A 19,424-nucleotide genomic window follows, 5' to 3' on the forward strand; every position below is an offset into this window, starting at 1 on the left:
GGAGGAAGGGGACAGGCAGGCAGCTGTAAATGGCCTCTCCACCGCTGAGTTCAGCCAGCCTGGGAATACAGCCTGAGGAGGCTCTGTGAGGTGTTGTTAAAAGGGAGCCCTGGTACCACCTGGCAGAAGAGTCGTGACCTTACAGCAGCTTTTAAACTGCAGCTGCTGGTGCTGACGCTCCAAAAATCTCAGGCCTCACCCTGCTTCCACAGTAATGGCAAAGGAGCCACATTGTCACATGGGAGGGGACATCTGAATACGGACAAACCATTAACGTCGGTTACCTTCTCCTTTATGGAATGCCAATCTTCTCCACCCTACGACCAAGCAGAGAAACATCAATGAGGTGATCTGAGCACACGCTCGATCTCAGAGAGAGCAAACCACGGTCCGTGGGCCCCACCTGCCCTGCTATCCGGCCCTGAGCGGAGCCCTCAGCTCTCTCCCTTCTTTCCCCCTCCCCACAGTCCTCGCTCTTCACGCCACCTGCCCCAGGCTCCTGGCAGTGTGACTGCAGCTGTGGCCGGGCAGCACAGCTGTGGTGCCACCAACCCCAGTGGTCTGGGTGGTGCAGTCATGGGGCAGAGTTGGTCAGGGGACGGGAATCCGGGGGTGGGGTGGTCTGGGGCAAGGAGCAGTGGGGATTGGATTGGATTGGGGTGGGAAGTCCTCAGGGGGCAGTGAGGAGCTGGAGTATGGGGGAGTCAGATAGGGGCAAGACCTGAGCTATGCCTGGCTGTTTTCTTCCCTCTCCGGCCCTCCCTACAATTTCTGTACCCTGAGGCGACCCACTTTGTTATATATGCAGAATTCAACATTGTGCTCATTGACGCCGTGAGAAAGTTGCAAGTTACAAATTCTACTAGCAATGTCAAATAAATCAGAAAAAAAAGAGAGCTGCACAAACACTGTTTCCAAAGATGCCTAAGTGATGTTTGTGCAAACACTTCACAAACACAACCTTGCGGCTGGGTTCTTTTGTATTTCATACAGCTCCGCTGCCTGTGGAATTAGTCCTGGTAAGCTACAGCCAAACTTTTACCTGCAAACATGTTACACTTACAAATGAGCCAAGAAAACCTAGAAAACCTATTTCAAGCACGTGCCTGCTCTTATTGAAATCAATGCCACCTGCCACTGAATCTTGTGGCTACAGGGGTTATTCTAAAAAATGTACAAGAATAGGGGAGAAGGGTTTCTTATATTAAACTTTGAGCACTTGCTTTTCTTTGATTACTAGTCATAGAACACACCCCCTTCCATAAGTGTTCATCTATCTTGACCAAAAGATGATTCGCATCATGTTACTTCATTTTATTTTGTTAGATTTTCAGAACTAAGGTTAATGCTCAACATCTATTCAAAAATCAGTACGTGTTAGTAGCTCAGAATACTCTCTCAAGTGACATTTTGGCATGAGAATTCTCATGCTTACTCTGAGACCACCATTCATTTTTAAATGTATATTATAAATGACAAAAAACAAAGACAAAACCCTACAGAAATAAAGCACCTTCTTAAGGACACATGTTAGTACAAAGATTTTACACGTAGGAAGAAGGAGAATGACACTTACTGAGTGAAGCTTGTTTCTCTAGAAAACAAGGACAAACAAATCAATGATTATTGGGGGGTTTCTCTTTCCAGGATCTACATGCAGGGTGCGGTTCCCAACACTGCCTAAGTGACTAGGGCAAGAAGTCCCGATGTCCCCTACATCATTTAGGCAGCTTTGGAAATCCTACTTGCCAAGGATTATACACATGAAATGGAGCTGGAGAAATGTTCTGAGGTAACTAGGATGAAGTTTAATAGGGACAAATGCAAAATACACCACTTAGGAAGGAACAGTCCGTTTCACACATTCAGAATGGGAAGCAACTGCCTAGGGAGGAATCCGGCAGAAAGAGACCTAGGGGACCACAAGCTAAATAGGAGTCAACAATGAGACACCGTTGCAAAAAAAAGATTTGGGCTGCATTAACAGGACTGTGGTGAGCAAGACACAAGAAGTCATTCTTTTGCGCTGCTCTGGGCTGATCAGACCTCAATTGGAGTATTGTGTCCAGTTCTGGGCACCACATTTCAGGAATGATGAAAAGTCAAGAGAACATGGCCTGTGAAAGAAGACTGAAAGAATTGGGCTTGTTTAGTTTGGAAAGGAGAAGACTGAGAGGGGACATAATAGTGGTTTTTAGGTATCTAAAAGGGCGTCACAAGGAGAAGGGGAAAAATTGTTCTCCTTGGCCTCCGAGGATAGGACAAGAAGCAATGGGCTGAAACTGCAGCACGGGAGGTTTAGGTTGGACATTAGGAAAAACTTCCTACCTGCCAAGGTGGTGAAACACTGGAATAAGTTGCCAAGGGGGTTGTGGAATCTCCATCCCTGGAGATATTTAAGAGCTGGTTGGACAGACACCTGTCAGGGATGATCTAGACCATTCTTGGTCCTGCCGTGAGGGCAGGGAACTGGACTCAATGGCCTCTTGAGGTTCCTTCAGTTCTAGTAATCTTTGATTCTGTGAAATTGGCCTATGCTGCACAGGGCTAATGCAAAACCCTCTGTACTACTCATTGCTTGTATAACCACCACCAGGTGGATTTGAACCTGGGACCTTGGGAGCTGACTAGAGGAGCCTCTACCCTCTGAGCTAAAAGCCAAAGTTACATGAATGGGTTACATTTGCACAGGCAGAGTGGCTGTGAGCCAGAGCGCCAGCGCCTGCACCCCCTCCAGCATGTCACACGCAGAGTGTTTACACCGGCCCTAGAATGTTTAGAATAACGGTGATTTTGATGCATCCCACAAAGGCAAAAAGGTTTAATTTCCCCCTTCTTTGCAGAAAATCCCTTGTGAATGTCCCTGTATGTCCTGCTCCAACATTTACCTTTGAGTTTGAAGAGATAAACAATCAGGGCAAAGGAGCCCAGCAAAGCCACCAAGATCACTCCTAGAAACACCTTCCAGGGATTCACCTTAGGGAAAAAGGGACCTGAAAAACACAAGCCCAGAGGTACTCACATTACTTACTAAGCAGGGACAGAGCTCTGATGACTCCATTGTGTATAAGGCCAGCCCCCGTGGGACCGGTCTGACACAAAGGAGGGAATGTGGCCCCATCGGCACCGCACCAAACACCACAAACTGATGTTAAAATGTCTCCAACTAAGACAGCCACCAAATTTGCACATTGGTGTATGAGTGAGCCTGGCTGGGCGTGCAATGAGAGACAACGCTCGCTCTCCAGTCCCTGGGGCAGTGGGATGGGACTTGTGAGATCTGCCGTGGGAACGTGGACAAGCCCTTTCCCCTCTCTGTAGCTCCATTTCCTGGCCAGCTTTCCTGGGGTCCTGATGATTTAGACACTTGTTCGTTGTAGCAGGAACAGACTGTCGTTCTGGCTATGGCTAGATTGCGTCCGTCGGCAGAGGGATGCAAATAAAGCACTTCACAAGTGCAAATGAGCCCAGGATATTTAAATATCCTGGGCTTCATTTGCATACTCACGTTCCGGCGCTGTGCCAATCAAGCACCAATTCAAAAATGAAACCGCAGTTTAGCCGCGGTTCTGTCGACAGCGGGGAGCTTTTCGACAGATCCTGTACTCCTCGGTTTTTGAGTCTTTGATCAGCGGGTGTTATGCCAAGGAGAACAAGTACCAGTGTTAAAGAACACTCAGAAACTGTCAGGTTGTCTGAAAACAAGAGCTTGTAAATCCACTACTTCCCCCATAATTTGTAAATGAATCATAATCACAATTCATCCCAACTACTGTGCGGGGAACTATTCCTGATTTGTGGTTCTCCTTAAATCTCAGGTCTAAATCTCACCACCTCTTCCTATGCAAGCGTACTCTCCTCCTCCCTGGCCTCAATGCTCCCTCTTCCCTGCAATGAAATCAAAGCAGAATACCACTGCCACCATCTCACTGCTCAGACTGCATTATTGGCCGCTTTATAGCCCTCTATTGGCTTCCCTTTCCCAAAGCAGCAGACATGAACCTCTTGTCTTCACCCCTCCAGGTCACCCCACCTACCAACCCTGCATAGCACCATAAGGCCAGGTGCCGGGTTCAGTTCATGGATTGTGTCAACTTCAGTCCCCCCGTTCTAGGTGTCTTCAACAAGGTATGTTGGGTTTTCACACACGCTGCCCCACAAAGTGGGAAACACTGCAGGCAAGGCCCATAAAGACACCATCTTGTCCTGCTTTTGGTTTCTCCTCAAAAGTCACCTCTGCAATGATGCAAACTGAGAGCATCTAGGTTGTGCATGGCAATCAGAGCTGGGAGCATCACCATGTCAGTCAGAGCTTAAGAAACGATATCGGTGGTGATGAAATCTGGGTCCCACAGAACTCAATCAAAGCTTTGCCATTGACGTCTGTGGGCCAGAGATTTGCCTGGAGTTTGAGCCTTGCAACAGAGTGAAGAGTTGTCCCTTCACCCATAAATGGTCAATAGAATATCTAACAATTATACATCTGTGCGGGAGTGGAAGGATGTTTGGCAGTTTGTCTCCTGCGCCTTCCCTTTACTGTTCAGTCAAATACAGTTCAAGGTTTCAGGTGAGTTATTCAAAATCTTTCAGTCAAAGGAAGCAAACAGAACATAACACATTCTTCAGCCAGATCAGTGTCCTTATGTCCTTTCTGGCAGAGATATAAAGTAACTAGATTGGTCTGATTACTCTGCATAGTATAGGCAGGAATTTCAAAAGTGCCCAATATTTACTCTACAACAGAAAACATTTCTGGACAGCAGAGCTATGGGAGTTGGGGTTGTGATATTTTATCAACAGAGCTTTTCTGACAGAAGCCCAACTGCAGTCATAGTTATACTAGAAATCCTGCACTTACACGCCTGTATAGGTTAGAATTGCTTTGGGAGTCTGGCGTAAAATAGACTAGCAAAAGTACAGCTTCGCCAGTATAGCTGTGTCCACACCAAAGCCAGTGCGACGAGTCTCTCACCATTTCCTGCGGGGTGTCAATCCCAGCCAGGGAGGCCCCCAGGGCAGAGCAGTTGTTCCAGCTGTCGGGCCAGTTCCCTTCAGTTGTGGAGAAATAGAAGCATTTCCCCCATTTCTCGACCCAGCTGTCCAGGCATATGGGGCCCTGCACATCTGGACAGCGGCCAGATAACGACACTGAAATGAGACAGGAACAGGTGGGGTGAGGGGTCCTGCCTGAGGACGGGCAGAAATGATCCCGGCGCCCTAGGCTGCTGAGACTCCTCTGACCCTGGCAGGTGCTGGGGGTGTGTGAAGGAGCCAGGAGGACGCTGGGAATCCAGCCCCCAAAGGGGCTGGGCTCTGCCCTGTGGGCGAGGAGCAGCCCAGAGCCAATGGACTTTCCAGCCGCTGAATGCCCGGCCGGGCTGGGCCCAGGGCCCCTCTGGTGTCAGTAACGGGGGGATCAGCCACTGTCAGGCCTCTCAGCAGGAGACGCCCCTCTGGGGCTGGGCTGGCCCCGGTGTCTGCGGAGCTGGAGGGGACTGAGACCCCAGTGCGGCTGGAAGGGCCAGTGCCCCTGGGGAGGGGAACAGCAGCCAGGTGGGGGAGGGGTCCCCTTAGGCCTGGCCCCTCCCAGCATCCCCTGTGCTGATCATCTCTCTCCTTCCCCGCAGAGGGTGAAGGGAGCCCAGCTGCCCTGTCAGGTGAAGGTTTCACACAGAGCCTGGCCTGGCATGGAGGGCGGGACCCAGCCCTGGGGAGGTCGGGGTGGGGGGAGCTGGGTTTTGGGGGCAGGGGAGGGTTAATACAGAATTACCCAGGGCTGGGAAAGGAAGAGAGGAAGTCTCCAGCCACCCCTGGGAACACTCAGACCCCTCTGTGCGCCCCTGGGATTCCCTGCCCAGAGCCGGGGAGCAGCAGAGTTGGGCCCTGACACCCCCTCCCCCTCCGCTGTTCTAGGATAACCTGCTGCACCATAAAGACAAATCTGACTACTGGATCGGCCTCCGGAAGGACCAGGGGTCGACCTGGAAATGGGCCAATGGCACCGAATTCAACCACCTGTGAGTCTTTGCCGCCATCCCCACATCTCTGAGCTCCCTGGGCTTTGGGTCCCTGGTGTTTGAGGTGCCGAGTTCAGGCTGAGCCCCCAGCCAGGGCTGTGGGAGCAGCCAGAGAGTGCTTGGGGATGTGTGTGCTCAGTGTGTTAGTGATGGGTGTGAGCCAGTATTTCCTGCTTGGTGATGGGCCAAAGCCTCCTTGTCTGTCTGGCTGTAATGAGGCATCGACATGGAAGAGGCTGGACAGTGTTAGTTCTGGGTGCCTGAGGCTGCTGTAGCCCAGTTCCAATGACAGGCCTGACTCAATGAAGTCTCAGGTCTGATTTCAGTGGGAGCTGGGTGAGATCAAACACCCAACCCCCACCTGAGCCGATCGCAGGGTGTGAATCGTAGAATGGCAGAATAGGCCTCACTGGTGGGGATGGGGTGTGCAAATCTCACCATAAGCTGCAGCATGGAATCTAGATAGAAATTCCCTGCTTGAACCCTAAGAGCACAGCAATAGGGAAGTGCCACCAAACTCCCCATGCTGGTCAGGTGTGTGATTGTGAAAAGCCCAGCGAGATGAGAGGGGCTACAAAGCAGAAAACCCAATAATAATACTGGAGGGTTTCAGCTCTCCCCATGTTGCCTGGGTACGTGCCAATTCAGGAGGGAGTTCTGAAGGAACTCAGCAAAGAAATTGCAGCGCTGCCAACAGTGTGTAACCTCGTACTTACATTTACCTTTGCACCACATGACTGGAGGGTCGCTAGTGTTTTCTGAGGCTCACAGATATTAGACAACTAGACTTAACTTCAATGCCAGGCAAACAGTGGTAAAGACCAGAATTAACAGACACAGAAGTGAATGGGGTATATCTGAAGAAGGATGGACAAAGCTTTTGTAAAGGGACATCATGCCTCATCAAGCATGTGTTCAAGGGGGATCCAGTGGATATAGTGTCCTTCGATTTCCAGAGAGCCTTTGACAAGGTCCCTCACGGAAGGCTTGTAAGTAAGTTGTCATGGGAAAAGAGGGAAGGTCCTTTCATGGACTGAAGACAGGAAGCATAAATGCTAAGTTTTCAGAATTGGGAGAGGGAACTAGTAGGGACCTCAAGGGTCTGTCTTGGGACCAATCCTATTTAACTTATTTATAAATGATCTGAAGAAAGAGGTAAACCATGAGGTGGCAAAATTTGCAGATGATACTGAACTACTTGAGATAGTTAAGACCAAAGCAGACTGTGAAGAGCTTCAAAAGGATCTCACAAAACCAGGTGAATGGACAACAAAATGGCAAATGAATTTTAATGTTGATAAATGTACAGTAATGCATATCGGAAAAAAATAATCCCAACTCCACAAACATCCACTTAGTGTGCAGTGGCAGTCAAAAAAAGCAAATAGAATGTTAGAAATCATTAACAAAGGGACAGAGAATTAGATAGAAAATATCTTATTGCCTCTGTATAAAGCCATGGGATGCCCACATCTTGAATACTGTGTACAGATGTGGTTGCCTCATCTCAAAAAAAAATATATTGGCATTGGAAAAGGTTCAGAATAGGGCAATAAAAATGATGAGGGGTTTGGAACAGGTGCCATATGAAGAGAGACTAAAAAGACTGGAACTTCTCAGCTTAGAAAAGAGGAGACTGAGGGTACACGAAGCTGGGATTTAAATATCCCGTGCTTCATTTGCATAATTGCGTTATGGTGCTATTTCAGAATAGCGCTATTTTGAAATAAAAATGCTGTGAAGACGCAGTTATTTCAAAAGAAAACCCTTCTTCCGAAATAACCCTTGTTTCTTATAAAAATGAGGTTTAAAAGTTATTTCGGAAGAAGGGTTTCCTTTTGAAATAACTGCATCTTCACAGCTTTTATTTCAAAAGAGCGCCATAATGCGATTATGCAAATGAAGCGCAGCATATTTAAATCTCTGCTTCATTTACAATTTCGAATGTCTGCCTTTGCATCCCTCTATCGAAAGAGGGTGCAAGTGTAGACATACCCTAAGAGGCGATATGATAGAGGTCTATAAAATCATGACTGGTGTGGAAAAAGTGAATAAGAAAAATTTATTTACTTCTTCCCATAACATAAGAACTCAGGGTCACTAATTGAAATTAATAGGCATCAGGTTTAAATCCAACAAAAGGAAGTTTTTATTCATGTAGCGCACAGTTAACCTGTGGAACTCCTTGCCTGAGGATATTGTGAAAAACAGGGCTTGTAACAGGGTTCAAGACAGAACTAGATACATTCATGGAGGTTAGGTCCATCAATGGCTGTTAGCCAGGATGGGTAGGAATGGTGTCCCTAGCCCGTTTGTCGGGGGCTGGAAATGGATGATGGGGGAGGGATCACTTGATGTTTTTCTGATCTGTTCACTCGCTTGGGGGCACCTGGAAATGGCCACTGTCGGTAGACAGGATGCTGGGCTAGATGGACCTTTGCTCAGACCCTGTCTTGCCGCTGTAACTTTCTTACGCCATCTGTCTACTAGAATTTTGTGAGGGTATAAACAAGCGTGTGGAGAAGAGTGGGTCTGGTGGATCCACTTAGACTTTCTGAAAGCCTTGGGCAAGATCCCTCACCAAAGGTTCTTAAGCAAAAAACGCTGTTGTGGGATCAGAGGGAAGGTCCTGTCATGGATCAATAATGGGGGGTATGTCTACACTACAGAGTTAGTTCGAACTAACGGACGTTAGTTCGAACTAACTTTGATAGGCGCTACACTAGCGCTCCGCTAGTTCGAACTTAATTCGAACTAGCGGAGCGCTTAGTTCAAACTAGGAAAACCTCATTTTACGAGGATTAAGCCTAGTTTGAACTTACTAGTCCGAATTAAGGGGTGTGTAGCCCCTTAATTCGAACTAGTGGGAGGCTAGCCCTCCCCAGCTTTCCCTGGTGGCCACTCTGGCCAACACCAGGGAAACTCGTCTGCCCCCCTCCAAGCCCCGGACCCCTTAAAGGGGCACGGGCTGGCTACAGTGCCCGTGCCAAGTGCAAGCCTGCCAGCACCCAGCCAGCAGACCCTGCACCTGGCACGGCTGGAGCCAGCCACCCGATGCCCCCCAGCCCTCCCCCTCTTCCCGGGACCAGGCTGGCGGCTTCTGGGAGTTTGCCCAGGACCGCAAAAGGCGGGCAGCCGCCTGGGCTAGTGCGGACATTGTGGACCTCGTCCACGATCTCCGCACAAGGCACAGGAAAGTGGCCGTCTAGGGCAGGAGAGCTGCCAGCCTGGCCACCCAGGAGCAGGTGTGCATGAAAATAAAGGGGGTCCACTGAGACCCCTGACCCTGAGCCCTGAGCTTACAATGGCCGTCCTGGGTCAGACCAAAGGTCCATCTAGCCCAGTAGCCTGTCTGCCGACAGCGGCCAACCCTAGGGACCCTAGAGGGGATGGACCAAAGACAGTGACCAAGCCATTTGTCTCGTGCCATCCCTCTCCAGCCTTCCACAAACCTTGGGCAGGGACACCACTCCTACCCCCTGGTTAATAGCACTCCATGGACCCAACCTCCATCACTTGATCTCACGTCCCTTTAAACTCTGTTGTAGTTCTAGCCTTCACAGCCTCCTGCAGCAAGGAGTTCCACAGGTTGACTCTTTGCTTTGTGAAGAACAACTTTCTTTACTAGTTTGAAACCTGGTACCCATTCCTTTCCTTTGGTGTCCTCTAGTCCTTCTTTAAGGGAACTAATGAAGAACTTTTCTATATGCACCCTCTCCACCCAACTCCTGCTTTTAGAGACCTCTATCCTGTCCCCCCTCCGTCTCCTCTTTTCTAAGCTGAAAAGTCCCAGTCTCTTTAGCCTCTCTTCATATGGGACCTGTTCCCAACCCCTGATCATTGTAGTTGCCCTCCCCTCTCCCACCCTCTCTCTTTCCCTCTCCCACCTCCTTTTCCCAGTCTCCGAGTTCTGTTCAATAAAGAGAGTTTCTATTTTTGAACACACGTGTCCTTTATTTTGTACATCAAGAAAAGGGGCTAGGGAAGGGTAAGTGGAAGGAGGTGAGGGAGGAATGGGGTACGAGCCCCCGATGGGGAGGACTGGGCTGGCTTTGTGGGCTTCTGGTGGTGGAAGCTCTCCTGCAGCCCCCCAATTGCCCCCTCTCCCCAGATGGCAGCCTGCGGCAAGTGCAGCCGGTCAGATGGCCGAGTGCTGTGATGTGCCCAGTGTGGGCACTCTGGGCACTCCAGGCCAGGACTGGTTTGCAAGTGGGGCACCCCTGAGAACTGTCTGTCCGGGGTGGGGGTCGGGTCCCTTTAAGCGCAGCCCTCGGCTAGCCTGAGACAGCATCTCCACGCTCTAAGTCCTCCTCTGATGCCCTGCCGGCACTGCTTCCGGCCATCCTTAAGCCCGGTTAAGGGTCCACTTAATGTGGACATGCTAGTTCAAATTAGCAAAATGCTAATTCGAACTAGTTTTTAGTTCTAGACGCGTAAGTTCGAATTAGCTTAGTTCGAATTAACTAATTCGAACTAAGTTATTTCGAATTAGCGCTGTAGTGTAGACGTACCCTGGTTAAACCAGATGCCGGAAAAATGTGGCCGCATTCAGATTTGGCCCACCTCCCATATCTGTTCAGCCTGCTCCCAGTCCCATGGTGCAAGGGGCACTTGAGCTGGCTGTCTGCCGTGGCCCCAACTGTACCTGGAAGCGGCTGGCTGCTGCTGGCCTGTCTTTTGCATGTGCCAAGGCTGCTCAGAGACATGCCAGCAGCAGCTGGTTGCTTTTAAGAACAGTGGGGCCACTGCAGGCAAACAGCCTTCCTGAGCACCCTGCTGCACCGTGGCACTTCAGCAGGCTGGATAGAAATGTCTGAAAGTCTAAGTACACTGTATCCACTGGTTCGTCCTTGTCCACACATTGGTTATACGTGTGGTAAGGCTTCCCGCCCCCCGCCTCTGGCCACAGCCTGCATCCTCGACCCCCTCCTGCACTCCTGCACCAAACTCCCTCCTGGAGCCCACACCTGTCACCTTCTTCTGCATCCTAACACTGTGCATCAACCCAGAGCTCCCTCCTTCACCCCCGCTGCCTCCCATATAAATATAATACAAATGTGTGGACCCTGATGATTTTCCAAAACTCATGGAGTGGCCCCTTGCAAAAAAAAAAAAAAAAAAAAAAAACCATCAGTTGCACCGTAGGGGAAAAAGAACAGAAATGGAGGGTCAGTTTTCACAATGGAGAGAGCTAAATTGGGGGAGGGTGTCTGCCAAGGCTCTGCACTGCTCCACATGTTAATAAACCATTAGGGAATGGGGTGCACAGTGAGGTGGCAACATGTAAAAAGAACACTAATTAATTGTTATTCAAGAAAGAGATCTTGGAGTCATTGCAGACAGTTCTCAAAATATCCACTTAGTGGCAGCAGCCGTCAAGAAAGCAAATAGACTATTAGAAATCCCTGAGAGAGGCTCAGAATGAGACAAAATATAGTAGTGTCATTTTATAAATCAGTGGTGTGCCCACATGCTGAATACTGAAATTAGTTCTGATATCTCAAAAAAAATGTAGAATCGGAAAAGGTACAGTGAAGAGTAAAAAAATTAGTGGATGGACCAGCTTCCATGTGAGAAGAGATTAGAATAGGACTGTTCACCTTGGGCAGGAGGATCAATATAACTACGAGTGGTATGGAGACAGTGAATATGAAAATATTATTCACCCCTTGCCAGAACACAGGAACCAGGGCTAACCCATGGGATTAACAGGCAGCAAGTTTAAAACAAACAAAAGTAAGTATTTCCTCTCATGGCAGTCAACCTGTGGAACTCCTTGCCAGGGGATATTATGAAGGCCTGAAATATAACTAGATTTAAAAAAAAAGTGAGAAGTTCATTGAGGTGAAGCCCATCAAGGGCTATTAGCAAAACTGGTTAGGGATACAGCCTCATGCTCTAGATGTCCCTAACATCCTGCCTGCTAGAAGCTGGGACAGAACAATATGGGATGGATCACTCGGGAACTTCCCTGGTTAGTTCATTCTCTCCAAAATACCTATTGCTGGTGAGTGTTGGAAGACAGGTCACTGGGCTAGTCTGATACAATTAGCCTGTCATAAGACGGGATTTTCAGGTGTTCTCTCCAGAGCGCGCGCGCTCGCTCTCTCTCTCTCTTCCTACTGCCTCCCCCCCCCTCAGCTCTTCTCCCCCTCCTGCCTCTCTCTCCCTTCCGTCTCTCCCCGCCCTCTTCCCCTTCCCCTCCGCCGTGGCGCTTGGCTGAGTGCTGCCTGCTCAGCTGGGCTGCCGCGAGGGAGGGGGGGCGGGGCGGTGATGTACATGGCCGGGGCCAGGGCCGTGTACATCACCGCCCTCCCTTCCCCTCCCACCCCGGGGAGCCCAAACAGCCTCCTGCACTGCTGGCTCCCCCGGCAGCCTGGCTGAGGGGCGCAGCAGGAGGGGAAGGGGGGTGGTGATGTACACGGCCCGGCCCCCTGGCTGTGTATGTCACCGCCCCGTCCCCTTCCCCTTCCTTCATGGCGGCTTGGCTGAGTGGTGCGTGCTCAGCCTTACCACCGCGGGTGAGGAGAGGAGGGGCGGGGCAGTGACATACACGGCCATGGGGCAGGGCTGTCGACGTCACCGCCCCCCCCCTTCCCTCTCCTGCAGCGGCCCGGCTGAGGGGCACACTACTCAGCGCCATGGCGGGAGGAGGAAGGGGGGCCGCCCCCTGGCCATGTACATCACTGCCCCACCCCTCCTCTCTTCCCCTGCGGCCGGCCCTTACAGCTCCTGATCCTCTCCCAGCTCTGCTTCCCACCCCCCTTCTGGCCAGCCCCACTCCCTTCCCCTCCCTGCGTGGTGCCCTGCCCCGCCCTCCTTCACTTTCCTCCGTGGCACGCTGTGCAGCCCCCAGCTGAGCGGAGCTCCCTCCGGGCCCCGGCGGGGGAGCAAGTGGTGGCAAGTGGTCCACCCAGAGCCAGAGGCTGGAGGTCTGGGGGTGGGGAGATCCAGCTTCCCCAACGCAGTCTGGTCGGCCGGGCCCCTGGCCTGAGAGCTGATGTCAAGTGCCTGGGGAGCCTTGACCCCAGCTCTCCTGTGCGGTGTCACTGCTGCTCCCCTGGAGCCCGTGCCTGGGGCAGTTTGGGTGCTGGGGCAGCTCGGTGGGGTTACCAGGTAATCTTAAAAAAAAAAAAAAAAATACCAGACGGTGTGGGGTCCGTCCCCTCATCCAGGTCATTAATAAAGATATTGGACAAAACCGGTCCTAGAACCGAACCTTGGGACACTCCGCTAGAAACCGACCGCCATCCTGACATCGAGCCATTGATCACTACCCGCTGGGTCTGGCCTTCTAGCCATCTTTCTATCCATCTACTGTCCATTTATCCAATCCACATTCCCTTAACTTGCTGGCAAGAATATTGTGGGAGACCGTATCAAAAGCCTTGCTAAAGTCAAGGTATATCACATCCGCTGACTTTCCCATGTCCACCGAGCCAGTTACCTCATCATAGAAGCTAATCAGATTGGTCAGGCACAACTTGCCTTTTGAGAATCCATGCTGACTATTCCTGATCACTTTTCCCCTCTTCCAAGTCCCTCAAAATGGATTCCTTAAGGATCCCTTCCATGATTTTTCCAGGAACCAAGGTAAGACTGACTGGCCTATAGTTCCCTGGCTCGTCCTTTTTTTCCCTTTTTTGAAGATGGGCACTACATAGACATAGCCCTTGTGTCTGTCTTTATATATGCTAACAGCTTCTCTACTGTACTCTCAATAAACACAGGGTATTGCCTTCTCCCCTGGAAAAGATCCCGTGTGCTTCTTACAAGCATAACAAGTTTCATCAGCCGACACCCCCACTCCGTCTGTGCTGTTGGTTTGTATTGTGGGAACAGGTCAATCCCACTTCTCTAGCCACGTGTTTCTGCACCTTTCGTCCTTTGATAGACACCCCTCAGATCCCTTGGTAGCTGTGTCGTCTCTAAGCTGGGCAGCCTGATGCTTTTAGTTGCTCCTCATACGGACCCATTGCATGGTTTTTGTCATCTTCGGCCCCTGGTTCTGAATTTTTTCCAGTTCATCCAGGGTCCTTTACTCTAAGTCACCAGCCTCTAGATCAGTGGTCTCCAACCTTTTTACACCCAAGATCACTTTTTAAGTCTCAGACCAGGCGAAGATCTACTGCCCCGCCCCTTCCTTGAAACTCCGCCCTCTCTATTCTCCTGTCCATCACTTGCTATCCCCAGCTCTTATACACTCTGTTAAACAGTTTATTTTTAAATTATGCAATATATAAAATTAAAATCACGTTTATAGTTATGAAATAAATGCTCTGTTTTTAATTCATGCTATTTCAATGTCAAATGAAAAATTTACAATGATACATTTTGTTCTCTGCTATTTTGTAAATCTAAAATCAAGTATTGATAATTATATATTTTTTCTTCCAATAAAGTCTCAGTGTGACACCTGTGACTGAACAGTGTCTGGGTTGTAGTCTGAGATTGCTAGTCGTATACAGTCCATCAGATGGGCATCTGTGATCCTGCGCTCAGCCTGGGAAGCTTGCTCCAGCACAGCTGGAGCTAGAGGCAGCCTCCCTGGGCTGAGCACAGGGCAGCCAGGCTGGAGGGAAGAGAAGCGGCCAGCTGGCCATGGCGCTCAGCCAGGGTGCACCAAGCTCCACGTGGGCAGGTGCAGAGGAGAAGCTGACGATAGCTGGAGCGCGGGGCAGCCTTTCAGCTGAAAGCCACAGTCAGCTGGCTGGGGTGTTTCAGCCCCTCCGATCGCCCAGCTCCCACCATTCCTTGCAGCTACTCACCTGTGTTGTTGCTCGGTGAGTAGCTGCTCCTCAAATGAGGCGTGCAGTTCAGAGAGGGCTCAAGAGCTACTCTTAAAGCCCCTGAGATCTACTGGTTGGTGACCACAGCTCTAGAGCCTGAAGAACCCATGCTCAGAGGGTCACGAATTTGGCCCTTCCTGACTGAGGAGTGCGTGTCCAGTACTGGATGGGGACTCAGCAGACCTGGGTTTACCATTTTCCAGTGGGGTGACTTTGGGCAAGGTACTGCCCCTTTCCATGCCTCAGTTTCCCTATAATGAACCTACTCTCCTTTGGGAAGTCGGTTGAGCACTGTGGATGAGGCAAGCTAGAGGCAATTGCCAATGTATCATTCAACTACTGATAAAGTGAGGGAAGGAAAAAACTACCAGGAAGTTGGTCCTACCCATGTGAAAGTTTCTGGCAGGGACTGATTCCAGCTCAGGACGTACATTACACTCTAGCAAGAGAAGGGCCCCTTATAGCAGTGCCCGTGTGTCCACGCCAGGGCTTAGACCAGTATCGTTAACAATCCCCCCTAGTTACCCTGGTCTGACATCTCTGGTGTTGGCCTGGCACGTGGTCTGCAACTGAAGGCGAATTCCAGGCTGTCAGACGGGGGCTGTATCTCTCCCAGAGCCCTCTGGCAAACCCTCAGTCCCAAGGGCGGCCAGTGCCGATGGGGGAGGGGCAACTTTCCCTGTGATTCCAGAATGGACCGATCTGGCCTTACATTCTTCTAAGGACCAACAAGCTGGGTGGGGCCGAGGGAGCAGCCCCGGGGGTGTTACTGCCCAGCTCGCTTGGCCCCACACCCAGCTGCCATTCAGTGGGACCCAGGGGAACCCCTCAAACATGCAGAGGGGCTGGCCAGGGCCAGGACACCAGCCTTGCAGGGGAGGGGTGGGTATGGCAGTGACATCACAAAGGCCTGTGGCAGGACCTCAGCCTATTGGGGGACAGGGATGACCTCACAGAGAGACCCTGACAACAGCCAATCAGGACAGAGGCGCAAGGCCGGGGCAAGCTCAGAGATTCCCGCGGTTTGGCAACAGCGCGGCCCCTTCCCAGGGTCTCTGCGGGGCCAGGATGGAGAATTGGGACCGAGGGGCGGGGGCAGGAGGAGCCTCGTCGGCGTTTTCTACTTCCCTGCAGCCGGTCGTGTCGAACCTGGTGAGACGGTCGGAGCCTCAGAGAGGTATGAAGCCTGCTCAGTTTGGTTCCCCTTTGCCCCCTCCCCTCCCTCTGTCTCGCCTTTTTCTGCGTCTTCCCCCCTTTCCCTGCCCCACCAATTAGGGTGGGTGGGTGTTGGAGGGTCGGGGCGGTCGGAGGCCTCACTCAGAGCTGAGCTGGCAGAGCGCTGGGAGCCGGAGGTGACCTGGCCCCTCCTTTTGGACATCTGTGGATCCCTGTCCCCTGCCCCTGCTGAATCGGCGCTCTCAGTCTCGGTGCAGATTGGTCGAGTGGGTGGTTACTGACAGGGGAGACTTATGGCTTTTTGTTCTCTTTAAAACTGGTCGTTATTAATGGCTCCCAGCCATGCTGGAAGGGCCTAACACGTGGGGCTCTGCAGGGGCCTGTTCTGGGACGGTTCTGTTCAATCCTCATCAGTGATTGAGATCTTGGCATAGAGAGGGCGCTTATTAAGACTGCAGATGATACGAAGCTGGGCGGGGTGGCAAGTGCTTTGGAGGAAGGGTCAGAATTCAAAGTGATCTGGACAAACCGGAAAAATGGTCTGAGGTAAATAGGATGAAGCTTAATAAAGACAAATGCAAAGTGCTCCACTTCGGAAGGGACAATCCACGTCACACACACAGAACGGGAAGTGACTGTCTAGGAAGGAGTCCTGCAGAAAGGGATCTAGGGGTCAGAGTGGACCACAAGCTAAATAGGAGTCAAAAGTGTGACACTTGTAGAAAAAAGCAACCATGATTCTGGGAGGCACTAACAGGAGTGTGGTGAGCAAGACAGGAGAAGTCGTTCTTCCGCTCTACTCTGCACTGATTAGGCCTCACTTGGAGTCGTGTCTCCAGCTCTGGGCACCATGTTTCAGGAATGAATTGGAGAAATTGGAGAAGGCCTGGAGAAGAGCAACAAAAATGTGGAACAGTTTAGAAAACATGAGAGTGAAAGAACTGGGCTTGTTTAGTCTGGAAAGGAGAAGACTGAGAGGGGACATGAGAGCGGTTTTCACGTACCCAAAAGGGTGTCACAAGGAGGAGGGAGACAAACTGTTCTCCTTGGCCTCTGAGGACAGGACAAGGAGCAATGGGCTGAAACTGCAGCAAGGGAGGTTTAGGTTGGACATTTGGAAAATGTTTCTGCCTGTTGGGAAAACTTCCTGTCAGTGTTGTGAAACACTGGAACAAATTGCCTGGGGAGGTTGCGGAATCTCCATCACTGGGGATATTTCAGAGCAGGTTGCACAGACACCTGTCAGGGATGATCTAGACGGAGCTGGGTCCTGCCGTGAGGGCAGGGAACTGGACTTGATGGCTTCTCAATGTCCCTTCCCATTCTACTGTTCTGTGATTCCCAGACCAGACGGATCAGTCCCAGACCAGCAGGGCTTGCGGGGGAGGTGTGTGTGTGTCGCAGGAGGGGGAGTGATCAAGCTGTTTCTCTACCTACCTATCTCTGGGCAGTTCCCGAGTCTCTCTAAGGGCCAGGGCTGCTCACACACTTGCTGGCGGTGCCCATGAGCAGTGGTTGGGCTGTGGCTGGTTGTACAGCTCTGGGCTCTGATTGTCCAAGTGTCCCAAGGTGCTGGCTGGGGGCAGGACACCAGCCGTGTGGGGGGAGGGGACGGTGATGCCACAAAGGCCTGTGGGGGGGAAGGAGCTGGAGGGGCGGGGGGGCTGAGCTCATGGAGATCCCCTGACATCAGCTGCAAGGCAGGGCAGCCTCAGACACCCCCCCCCCAGCCCTTTCTGGCTGTGTGGGAGCCCCCCAAAGAGGCGGGGCTGGAATCGCTCTGAGACCGACCCCTCGGGGGTGACCTGGGCCAGCCCTTGGGACGTCCCCTGAGACCTCTCGGCCGCCCCCTCTCCCAGTCTCACTGCTGATTGGCTGAGCAGGGGGCCATGGCGAGGGAGGAGGTTTCCCAGCGGTGACCCCGGCTCCTCTTCCTTTGCAGGCTCCGCACGGCGGGGTCTGGCCTCGGGCCGGCCCTGCGGGGGGACCTGCGGGCAGAGCCCCACACGGGCGCGCAGACAGCGGGGAGGTGAGCATGGGCGAGCAGGGGGAGGCTGTTTTCCTTTAGCACTGGGGGTGGGGGATGGGAAAGGGGAGACTGGGGACCCTTGGGCAGGGCTGTGTTGGGCCCTTCCCCCTCCAGGGTCAGGGCTGGGAGTGGAAGTTGATCTCAGGGCCTGGCTGGTTCTGGGAACAAGAACCTCAAATCCCATCCCCTCCCCTCACAACTCCCCCTTCCCCCACTATGGGATCCATCCACATTGCCCTAGCCTGGAGAGACAAGGCCCTTCCCAAGAGCCAGGCCCCAGGGATCCGACTCGCTCCCCTGAGCACCAGGGCCCAGCCCCGGGGATGGGGATGGGGGCTTGTTGGCACAGGCTGGGCTCGGGTCTATTGACCTGCCCCCCCCCCTCCTCCCAGCGCGTCAGCTCCTGCATCGCGCCCAGAGTGTCCCAAGGGAGCCAAGGCCCCAGGGAGCAGCAGAGCCCGGTTGTAATTGCCCCCCCGCACCCGGCATGGGAGGTGAGTGACCTCTGAGCCTCTCTGGCCCCGGGGTGAGCAGGCAGCTCCCACAGGCCGCAGGGCGGCAGCGGCAGGGCTGTAGGCTGGGAGTGACCCCTGGGGAGGACAGAGTCAGAGCCGGGCCTGAGCCAGACTTGGGCCCAGCTCATCTTCTCCTGGCTCAGGGGAGACCTGGGGACGATAAGGTTCCTTTTTGGCCATGGGCCCCTCCTTGTCCCCTGGTAGGGTTACCAGATGGGTTTGAAAAACCTCCCAGACACACGTGATCTCAGAACGTGAAGGGGGGACTGGCTGGGAGGGGAGTGAGGCTGGGATGGGGCTGGGGGAATGGGGCTGGTTCGGGGAGATCGGGGGTGGGGGAGACCGGCCAGCGGGAAGCAGGGCTGGATGGGAGGAGGTCGGGAGGAGCAGGGCTGATGGGGCGGTGGAGAACTGGGAGCGGGGAGGGGGGGAAGGGACCAGCCGGCGGGAAGCAGGGGCCTAGCCGGGATGGAGTTGGGGGGAGCAGTTCTGGCCAAGGGAGGAGCGGCCAGTGGGGAGGGGGCTGTCCTGGGCGCATGCAGATCCTGGGGCACTGCCTGTCCCGCACACGGTCCCGGCGAAAGACGAGCGAGTCTGGCCCCAGGATTCCATCTCTCCCCGGACCCCCCCCCCCCCCCCCGCTGTGTAGCTACGTGCTGCCTGGCTGGTACTGCCCAGTCCAAACCCTGCAAAACCAGCTGGGGGTGCAAGTCCCCATGGGGGGCCCTGCCCACCGCCCTTCGCCGCAGGAGCTGGGGGCCCCATTAGCTCCTCTCCCCAGTGGCTTCAGCAGGGGGACATGGGGAGGGGGGCTCCTGACCAAGGGGGGTTGGGAGCAGGACACTGATGGGCCCCGTCTCCTCCCTTCCATCCCAGCTCAGCACAGCCCCCAGTAGGG

General features: G+C 52.7%; 1 pseudogene across 1 annotated transcript in view; it reads right to left on the reverse strand.

Moving 5' to 3' along the window:
• LOC142823245 (zinc finger protein RFP-like) overlaps positions 1–19,424 on the reverse strand; it is a 53,697-nt pseudogene that overhangs the window by 1,839 nt on the left and 32,434 nt on the right. The gene's annotated exons all lie outside the window — the stretch shown is intronic.

Source organism: Pelodiscus sinensis, chromosome 19 (genome assembly GCF_052426305.1).
Source record: "Pelodiscus sinensis isolate ZL-2025 chromosome 19, ASM5242630v1, whole genome shotgun sequence".
NCBI classification, from domain to species: Eukaryota; Metazoa; Chordata; order Testudines; family Trionychidae; genus Pelodiscus; species Pelodiscus sinensis.